Consider the following 9,599-nt stretch of genomic DNA (forward strand, 5'->3'; position numbering starts at 1 on the left):
CATATATTTCTACCCTTTGTTTACTCCCTTTTAGGCTATGTCTAGACTGCAGGCTTCTTTCTGAAGAAGCTTTTCCAGAAGAAATCTTCCAAAAAAACTTCTTCCAAAAGAGAGCATCCATACTGACCAAGTACATTGAAAAAGCGATCCGCTTTTTCAAAAGATAGTGTCCATACTGAATGGACACTCTCTCACATTTAAGATGTCATTATTATGAACAGAGTGGCCACAAGGGCACCTGTGCTTTTTCCTCTTTCCAAAGAACTCCCTCTTCTCCGTCCACACACGCCTTTTTTCCGAAAGAGTTATTTCAGAAAAAGGCTTCTTTCTCTTAGAAAGAGGTTTACTAATGTTGGAAAAACTCCTCTATTCTTTCAATATTTTTTTGAAAGAATGCGATTGCAGTGTGGATGTAAGTGAATTTTTTCAGAAAAAAAGGCCGTTTTTCCGAAAAAACTTTGCAGTGTAGACATGCTCTTAATGACTTACTGATCCAACACCTTCCCTCTTTTTTCCCATGCTTACTTGCTTAAGATTCTTTAGTGAGGAACATTGTCAAACGCTTTCTGGAAATCCAAGTGCACTATGTCCAAGTGTTGTCTTGCACACATATCACCACTAATTCACCAGAACAATTTAATCTGTCTCATCTATGTACCCCTCTGTCTTCCTTAGCTCCCCGCCACTCTGGTCTCAAGAGCCTATATTCAGTCTCCCTGTGCCATGAGCTGCTTGCATCAAATGAACACATATGTTGCCTACTCACAAAGGAAGTAATCATACCCTATGCATTCAATGTGATAAACTGGATAGCCCCCATAGGAAGTTAATGAGTAATTTAAGCTGCAGAGAGGTAATGGGAGACTTGGCTGATAAAGTGCTACGAACAATGTAAGAGTATTTTTGCAAAGCTCTATTCAATAAGGCTTTAAGCAATGCCCCTTGATCCTTGATAGATAAGAATACAATTTGGGGCCCAAACCTGCACATAACTACTTCTGCACGTTGTGCTGTGAAAGGAAATAGGATTACTCACATAAGTGAAGACTGCTAGCATGAGGAAAGGCTGCAGAATCAGGCCCTTTACAAGGATGACTATGATGTCTATCAGCTCATTTTCATTGTTGTTTTTTTTAGCAGAGCGTGTTCTAATGTCCCCAATAGTCACCCACTCTCCTCTGAAACACCTTACATTGTTTTTCACTTTTAGAGAATTGTATGTTTATTTTTTAATCTGAATGCCCAAAATGTTTTATCTGCTGGTTTATACATTTCTTAAATAGCTGTGGCATTGAATCAATGATCTCTTTTCAGCAGTTGTGCTCATTACAGAACATTCCCCCTAGATTGTGACATCATAATCCAATCCATAGCCAGCTGCAAAAGTACCAACAATTCTACTTTACCGAGGAGGCCAATTTTCATGTTAATGAAGCCACAATGAAGTGTCACGGCTGACAGGCATAAAATAAACCTTAGTTTAAGCAGGTAGAATAAATTGATTTAAATAGCTGTACATTTCTGAAAATCAGGGAATTCTTGAAATGTGATCATTGTGTTTAAAATACATTACTGTGGATAGTGAAAATATATTATTTTTACTTATAATAGCAAGCCAAAAGTCAAAGCTAAAACATTTTACGGAAGGCAGGGTTAGTTCCCAAATCAAAATATAAAATAGTACTTTGTAAATCATGTCCCTTTCCGGAGGTAGTTACATGTTACAATAGATCTCTGTTAGCTTCAATTATCTTTCAATACTTACAGCAAATTTCTCTTGAAAAGCATTTTCTTGGACAGCTAGTTGCACCTCAACTGAAGTAAGATAAATCGGGTTAGATATCACAAGTGACACTTTGTGTATCTGTAATATTGTCAAAAAAGCAGCACCTTTAATCTGCTATGCTGGCATGATGAAATAGCAGCAAAGCAGGTTTTAATAGAACAGCGACCTAACACTTGTCGAAACAAGTGCATCAATGTACTATGACAGCTTCTGATTAAAAATATTGATTTATCCTGTATCTCACTTTCAGAGCTGGAGAATTATGGGAATTTGCTGGAATCCTTCAGACATATCTATTTTGTAATTTCTCAAGGCAGCAACAGCACCCTGAAATCAAAAGCCAATGTAACTATAGCTATGTATGAATTTAGCCTCAGTGTTTTTAATACCACCTTTTGATTTTATTTATGTTACTAGTCTTCTTAGGAAAACTATTTAGTTATGATCTTATAATATATAGATTTCCAATTTAAATAATAATAATAATAAACTCTATATCGGGGTGGGCAAGAAGCTGCAGACGGACTTGATTCAGTCCACAAAGCCACCAGATCCAGCCTGTGGCTGCCTCACCAGAACTCTTAGGCAGAGAACATCTCTCTCTTTAAAAAGCCAGATGTTCTCTGTTATGAATGGCTGGGGAGGAAGGAGGGAGACTTCTCATGCTGTTCCTACCCCTCCCCAGCAAAATCTCTTAGCTCCCATTGGCCAATTTCTCATTTTCCAGCCAATAGGAGCTGAGAATTTTTGCTGGGAGAAGAGGCAGTGTAGAAAGCCTTCTCCCTCCCTCCTCAACTTCCTCCTCCCCCCCTCTCTCATGCCCAAAGTGGAGCCACACGGAGCAGTCTGCCTCAAATTTCTGCTGGTAAGCTCCTCCCAGAAAGAGCCTGCATCTGGCACTCCAGCCCTTCCCCAACCCTCTGCCCCTCTCTCCACATACCCCAAACCTCTGCCCCCTCCTTCACCCACACTCCCTCCTAGATCTGGCACCACAGTCTCCTTCAATCCTCTCCTATCCTAGGTCACATCCCAAAATTCTGCATCCAAGTCCCCTGACCTAGGTCACAACTGCCTCCTTCACCCAAACTCCCTCCCAGACTCCATTCTCCCTCCTGCACCCCAGTCCCTTACCCCAAGCTCCCTTCTGCACTAACCTCCATCCTAGGCCCTGAAATTCCTCCATTAATATTCTGGAAGAGTGAGGTCCTTGACCACTTTCTAAAATCTTGGAGTGGTACTCCCTTAAAAAGTTACTGCCCTCCCATGCTCTATACAATTCCTGTTAGTGTTGTAGATACAACTGTATGCATATATTAGTGTTTCTCTGCTCCCATAATCAATATATACAGATATTCTTTCCATCAGTAGAGCTGTTATGCTGAAAGAATTGATCTGAAAAATGAGATATGGCTATGAGAAGAGAGTCCTGGTGTGATGGAATTCAAACATCTGGAAAGACCCAAATAGGCATGACTTTTACTAGGAGTTGAATACCTAACTGACCTCTGATTTTGAAAATCTTCCTCTAAACCTCAAAATGACTTGTACTCCTGAGTTATACAGACATTTTTGGAAAAGCCACTCTCAAAGTTTTGATATGAATTTAGGGGCCTAGTTTTAGGCATCAGTTAAATCTTAGTTGAATAGGTCTTACTCTCTAACTACTTTTAAAATTGCTTGTTTCTCTCCAAAGCTCTTGTAAAGAAAAGAAAATCTCTCAATTCTAATGGCAAAAAAATACAAGTTTTTGGTAGGAAAATGTTGATGGAGCTTTTTTTTTAAGTTTTGAGTATTTGTTTTTATTCTGGTTATTTATAGAAGAGCAAAAGAAATCACTATTCATAGATTTCACCATCTCAGCTTGGCTTTTGGTGCTGCCTACATAGCAAGAAGTTGAAGGAAAAACACTCTTCCTTTGACTTCCCTTACTACTTGTGAAATGAGGGTTACAGAAGTTGGAGTAAGAAGCTCATTATTTTGAAATAACATGAGTTATTTCAAAATAAGCATGCAGTGTAGACATAGCCTAAGGTGCCACAGGACTATTTGTTGTTTTTAAAGTTGCAGACTAACACATCTACCCCTCTTAGACTATTCATAGAGATCTTTTTGAGAAATGACAATGGCAATTAAAATAGCCTTTTGTGAAATGTGGGCTATTTACAGAAAGGTTTTGAAAACTAACAATGTAAAATGCCCAGGGAAACTCTTTGAACTGTATGTTCTTAGGTTATATACCAGTATATATATTTTAAAGAGTGTTGAATTCTGAGCTAGCACACAGTGTTTCTTCAGTGCAACAAGTAGTCATGTGGAGAGACCATTATATTAGTTCTGGTGTGAGCGAATGTTGAATAGCAGTTGCCAGTCATTTCAAGAGAGTGTTATAGTCTTGATAGCACAATTGAACCACTGGGAAAATGAACCATTTTGACTACAGAATGACTTAAAATGTGAATTATCATTTGTCTCCCTTTCTTCTGTCTCTCTAACTTGACATGTTACTTTTGGAAAACGAAGGGCTATTGGAGGAATAATTCTTAAGGAGGAAGTTAGAGGAGGTTAATGATGAAGAGATTTGTGAGGACAGAATAGGTGAGTCCATTACTGATTATAATGAATGTAAAAGTCACCTAGGATTCCTGATGAGTCTCTCAAACTCACATTATATTTCACTTTCTACAATTTATAAATGAAAATTGTGATGATTACTTAAATTTTGTGTGTGTGTGTAAAAGTGCTGCAATTGGATAACTTTGTACTAGAAGATAAAATGACAGTAGTATGCAGCCCATGTTCAGATAGCATATTTTAAAATTGTGTTTTTTGTCAGAGGAAGAGTTTTACAAATATAAAACCTTATATGAATATAAAACCATGGCTACTATACTGTAAGATGGAATTAAAAATGTATTTTAAATTGTATTGTTAATAATTTTAAGATTGTAGCTCAATAGAGCAATTACTGAAAAATGACGGTTTACAAGTGATCAAGGTAATAGCAGTACAAGTAAAATAAGTATAAAATAATCATAACATTCTGAAAACCCTTTGGATAAGGTATTTTAGGTAGAATTGCTAATAATTACAGGTTGGACCTCCCTGGTCCTGCACCGTTGGGACCTGAGCTGTCTCAGATCAGGAAATTTGCAGGATCAGTGAAAGTCAAGGCTCCCTTGCTTGGCTGTCCTGATGATGACTCCCTTCCCTACTGGCTCCAGAGGTTGGGGCTCCCAGGCCTGCCACTGCCCCACTAAAGCTGGCCCGGTGGAGACTCCCCACCCTGATGCCTACCAGCTGCATCGGGTGGTTTCCAGGGGTTCCCCAGCCAGGGCTGCCTGGCTGCCACCAGCCCTGCTACCACCGGCACTTCCTTGGGGTCTCCCAGCCCCTGGCTGTTGCTGGCTCTTCTGCTGCCAAGGGTTTTCGAGGGTTCCCCAGCCACTTCCAGCCCTGCTGCCAGGTTCTCTCTGGCCCCACTGACAATGGGGGTATCCCGGTTAGGGCTGAGGCTCCCCAGTGTTGCCTGGCCCCACTGATGCTGGGGTTCCCCTGCTGGTACTAGGATTCCCCGGGTACTGCTGGGATTCCCCAGCCAGTGCTCCTGAGCCACTGCCTGGCCTCACAGCCACTGGGGGTTTCGTGGTCAGGGCTGCCTGGCCATCCCAGTCCCACTGCTGCTGGCAGTTTCCCAGGGTTCCTCAGCTGTCATTGGCCCCACTGCCAGGTACTCTCCAGCCGCTTGACTCCACCTTAAACTGGGGTTCCCGGTGGAAGGGAGGCTCCCTGATGCCACCTAGCTCCTCTGATGCCAGGGTTCCCCTGCCTAGCTGCTGCTGGCATAGCCAGGACTCCGCAAACCCCACATTCCCTTGGATGGCTCTCACTCCTGTGGCTCTTTGATCCAGCAATATTCATGCCAGACCATGGATGTTGCTGGACCAGAGAGTCACGGATTTGGGAGTTTCAACCTGTATAAAGAATATAATTTCAGTGCGTGAATACAGAACTAAGCCATAACTTAATTTTTTATTAATCAAATTCTAGATAAGGAATGTTACCTAATTTCACTGGAGACCAATCCAGTGTTACACTTGTATTGATTTATTCAATGCCGCTATTGGATCAAATGAAAAGGGAATGGAACTCCTTCACACACATGCTCACACACTCAGCCACTCAGATGCTCATACACTTACACATACAACGAATTGCCATTCATTCTCTCAGCTCTCTTCTCTTTATTGAGCTGGGTGGCCCCTGTCATCTACACTGAGCTCTTTTTCTGTGTCCATCACCGAGAGGCCCACCCAGACCTTATTTTCCTCATGCATATTAATTCCTTCTTCTCATCTTCACTGCACCTCTGTTTCTTGTCTTTCTCATGTGCAAGTGAGGATTTCATCAGACCCCCACCTAGCCCCTTGCTCCTCTTTATAGTTTCAAGGCTCCTCTCCACAAAGCCATAGACATTCCCCTATTCATACCACTTACACTCATGTACTCTCTTGTCACAGGATAGAATGTTACAGTGCTTAAAGATCATACAAACAATAGCTGGAAGTTACAAAGCTTGTAAGACATTACAGAACTTGAACCATTACATGAAAGTTTCATGGCTTACAATAGAAACAGACATATCTTAGAACACTTGAGTTACATGGCTTACAATAGAAATGGACGTATCTTAGAACACCTGAGAGTTACATAGCTTACAACAGCAGAGAGCCATGTGACTTGCAATGGCTGAAACTGACATGACTTATAATACAAAAACTAACATCTCTTTCATTCACATTATATGGGATTGGGCTGAAGTTTTACACAACAAGGTAGATCTAGTTATTTAATTTGCAAATCTTTCAAAATTAAAATTGAGTCCACCTATTACTTTTTACTTACTACTTTTATATTACTTTTTGGATCATATCATTTTAATACAAAATATAAATAAGAAGCTATACAAAATTCTTTTTTATATTCATCAGCTTATTTCAATTGAAAAGCCAATGGAATTAGGCCCCTATTGAGATCATAAGTAAACACAAACATATTACTTTCCAGATAATACCAACATCTGATAAAAGAAAAACCATGTAATGCTGTCAGAACTGCTTTTTTTCTGTCAATCAAATTCCAACTAAATTAGAGCAACATATATTCAACAAGAAAGCATGCAAGATTTGGTTCTTATTGATTTATTGATGACTATATGCAAATATGCAGTTTTCACAGAGAGTCAAATGGAAGTAAACTTACATGAGAAATTTCCTGTAAGGATACCATCAGTGCAGGATTCTCATATGCCTCTAGGGGAAGTCACGTGGGAAACTCATTTCAACTCTTAAGTCTTTTTACCCTTTGAGACACCCAAGCTGGAGTTAGGGCTCAGTCACACTGCACAGGCCCGAACTCAGGCACCTCAAATACCAGAGGGCTTTCCATTCTATTTCTTCTCAGTACTGTCAGTGACAGAGCTCCCACCCTTGAGCTGCCCACAGGTTATTGGCTTCTTGGTTCCAGCTTTCATAAACAAAATTTTCCTGAGTCCATGTGGCTACGTCTGTTTTTTCTCTGTGTGTCGCTTTCAACATTGATATTCTTCTGTGTGTCTTTCTTTAGGTTCAGTTGGCTCCAATCAGAGAAGTCACCAATTTCCCAGTGTAGGCTCCGAGAAGAACACTGATGAGACACCTCATGTTGCCTGGCCTAACGTCGCATGGAATAAGCTTTCTTGCCTTCTGGGAGCAGCATGGGCTTTAGTTTGGCAAGAACAGATGTTCTGGTGTGAGCTCCTTTATTCCTCATGAGACACTACATTATTGCAACCAGATAAGTGACACTCGGTGTATTTGCAATATTGAAGTAACCTTAACACAGATGTTAATGTAATGTGGCTTGCCAGAAGTCTCCGAACATGGGTGCTTCAATACAGATGAACAGCTCAGGGCTTGAGAATGTTTCTTCATGTTCCCAAGGGTTGATGTTGTCAAGAACATCAGTGCAGAGGAACAGCACAAACATCTAGACCTCTTCCTCATGGAGTCCCTGTTCAACACATGAAGATCTCCTGAGAGCTGCTTACATATGATGTAACATGGAAATCCCACCGGCACCTCCAATTCCCTTCACCTCCTAAGGTAAGGATCATCAGTGCAAAAGGAATGGCCTCTGAGCAACTTCTATTTGTATGACTCAATGTATCAACATCGGAAGGCAGGCTTCATGCAGAAAGGCTCCTCCTTGCCTCTTAATTGGTAGGTCTTAGGCATTAGAGGAGCACCCTGAGAACCCAGAAGGTTGTCTCTAATGGCTTAGTCTCTTAGCATTAGGAGACTGACTTAATGACAGCTGGAAATCTTGCCTTGCATCTACTGTGAGTCAGTGGAATACAAAGATTACAAACCTCTGAGTTTCTTTCCACAGGTCTTGAAATTCTAAATTTTAGCATTCCCTTCTCTGCTCAGCATATTGGTGTAGATGTGCTGAAAGATGAATGTTAGTGAGCAGTCTGCCTTATGTAAAGGTAAAGTGATTCCACAAGCTCAGCAGGGATTTCCCATTCCATATGGCAATGTGGTTCCACATTTGAGTTTGTCATCCTGCAAACTTTCTTGTGATATTGAAAACTAATCTTCAGAAGCTAACACAGTAAAACCAAATTAATTAAGTCTTAAAATGCTAGCAATCTGAGATCCTTAAGTGGAAGACTCTATAGACATGCATTATTGTTGTTTCAAGGGTAGATATAATTTGATAGTTTTCTCATTTGTTGTTGCAATATATAACTGCTGGAATTATAACTTTGTTTTCATTTGATATGTAATGATATTACTCACCAGTGGCATAGCACCACCATTCAAATGAAATTGACATTCCTGGAGGTGATTAAAAAACACTACCAGAAGAAGCAAGACTTCAAGGGTTTACTATTGAAAAGATGCATTCACGAGCTTCAGGAAGGATCTCAACATCAACGGACCATATCAAAATGGGTATAGTGAGGCAGACTCCAACATCAAAGCAAGGCAAAGGGAATTAAGTATTGCCTCTTTGTTGAATAAATAAAATAATAATGCTAATTTATTAGAGTTCAATCTAATTTCTACTGAAATTAATAGGAATCTTTTCCATTGCCTCAATATGCACCATATATATCCTTTAGGGAAGCCATGGGGAGTCAAAAAGTTAAATTCTTACAGTAATTAATAATTAACATATATCATAGGTATATAATAATAAAAGGGATTGTACCCGAATTATTTGATCAGGAGGAAAAATCAGTGAAGTCTGTACAAAAGCAGGAAAAGTAAACCCTTGGAAAAATGACAATAATAATTGCAAGATAATCAACCAAAATTGTAAAATCAAGCAGATTAACGATTTCATATATAAAAGACTATCCACTACAATCAGTATGTGTTTTCCAGGGCACACAGTATTCTTTATAAGAATTATATTGTGCAGAAGCTAAACTGAATTTAGAAAATCATTAACCTCAGAAAAGCTTGTTAAATGATTGTATTGTCGTAACTTGTCTTTGCTGTCAGTAGTTTCTGCCATTAGGGTTCTCTAGTCCTCTTGACTGAGTATAGCCTAATCAGTAACATTGGATAGAAAACTCTATTTAGCTAAAAATAACAGTATGTTATGGCAGACATTTGATTAAAGAAATTGTATGTTAGTTTTCAAACCCAAGAGAACATCAAAATAGGAGAGTAGACGAAATAACCAAGCTTTCACCTAGCCAGCTGAAGGTGGTTCTTCTCTAAAAGAAACCCATCTGTGCTATGTTATTTCTTTTAGTACAGAG

At 39.8% G+C, this 9,599-nt stretch overlaps 1 long non-coding RNA gene across 1 annotated transcript; it reads left to right on the forward strand.

Moving 5' to 3' along the window:
• Positions 1 to 1,390: 1,390 nt before the first annotated feature.
• LOC112545247 (uncharacterized) lies at positions 1,391 to 8,823 on the forward strand. The gene is made up of 4 exons (XR_003088710.2): positions 1,391 to 1,488; positions 4,307 to 4,381; positions 7,409 to 7,926; positions 8,629 to 8,823. It is a non-coding gene; the product is annotated as an uncharacterized LOC112545247 (long non-coding RNA).
• The last annotated feature ends 776 nt before the right edge of the window (positions 8,824 to 9,599 follow it).

This window comes from Pelodiscus sinensis, chromosome 9, assembly GCF_049634645.1.
Source record: "Pelodiscus sinensis isolate JC-2024 chromosome 9, ASM4963464v1, whole genome shotgun sequence".
NCBI lineage: Eukaryota > Metazoa > Chordata > Testudines > Trionychidae > Pelodiscus > Pelodiscus sinensis.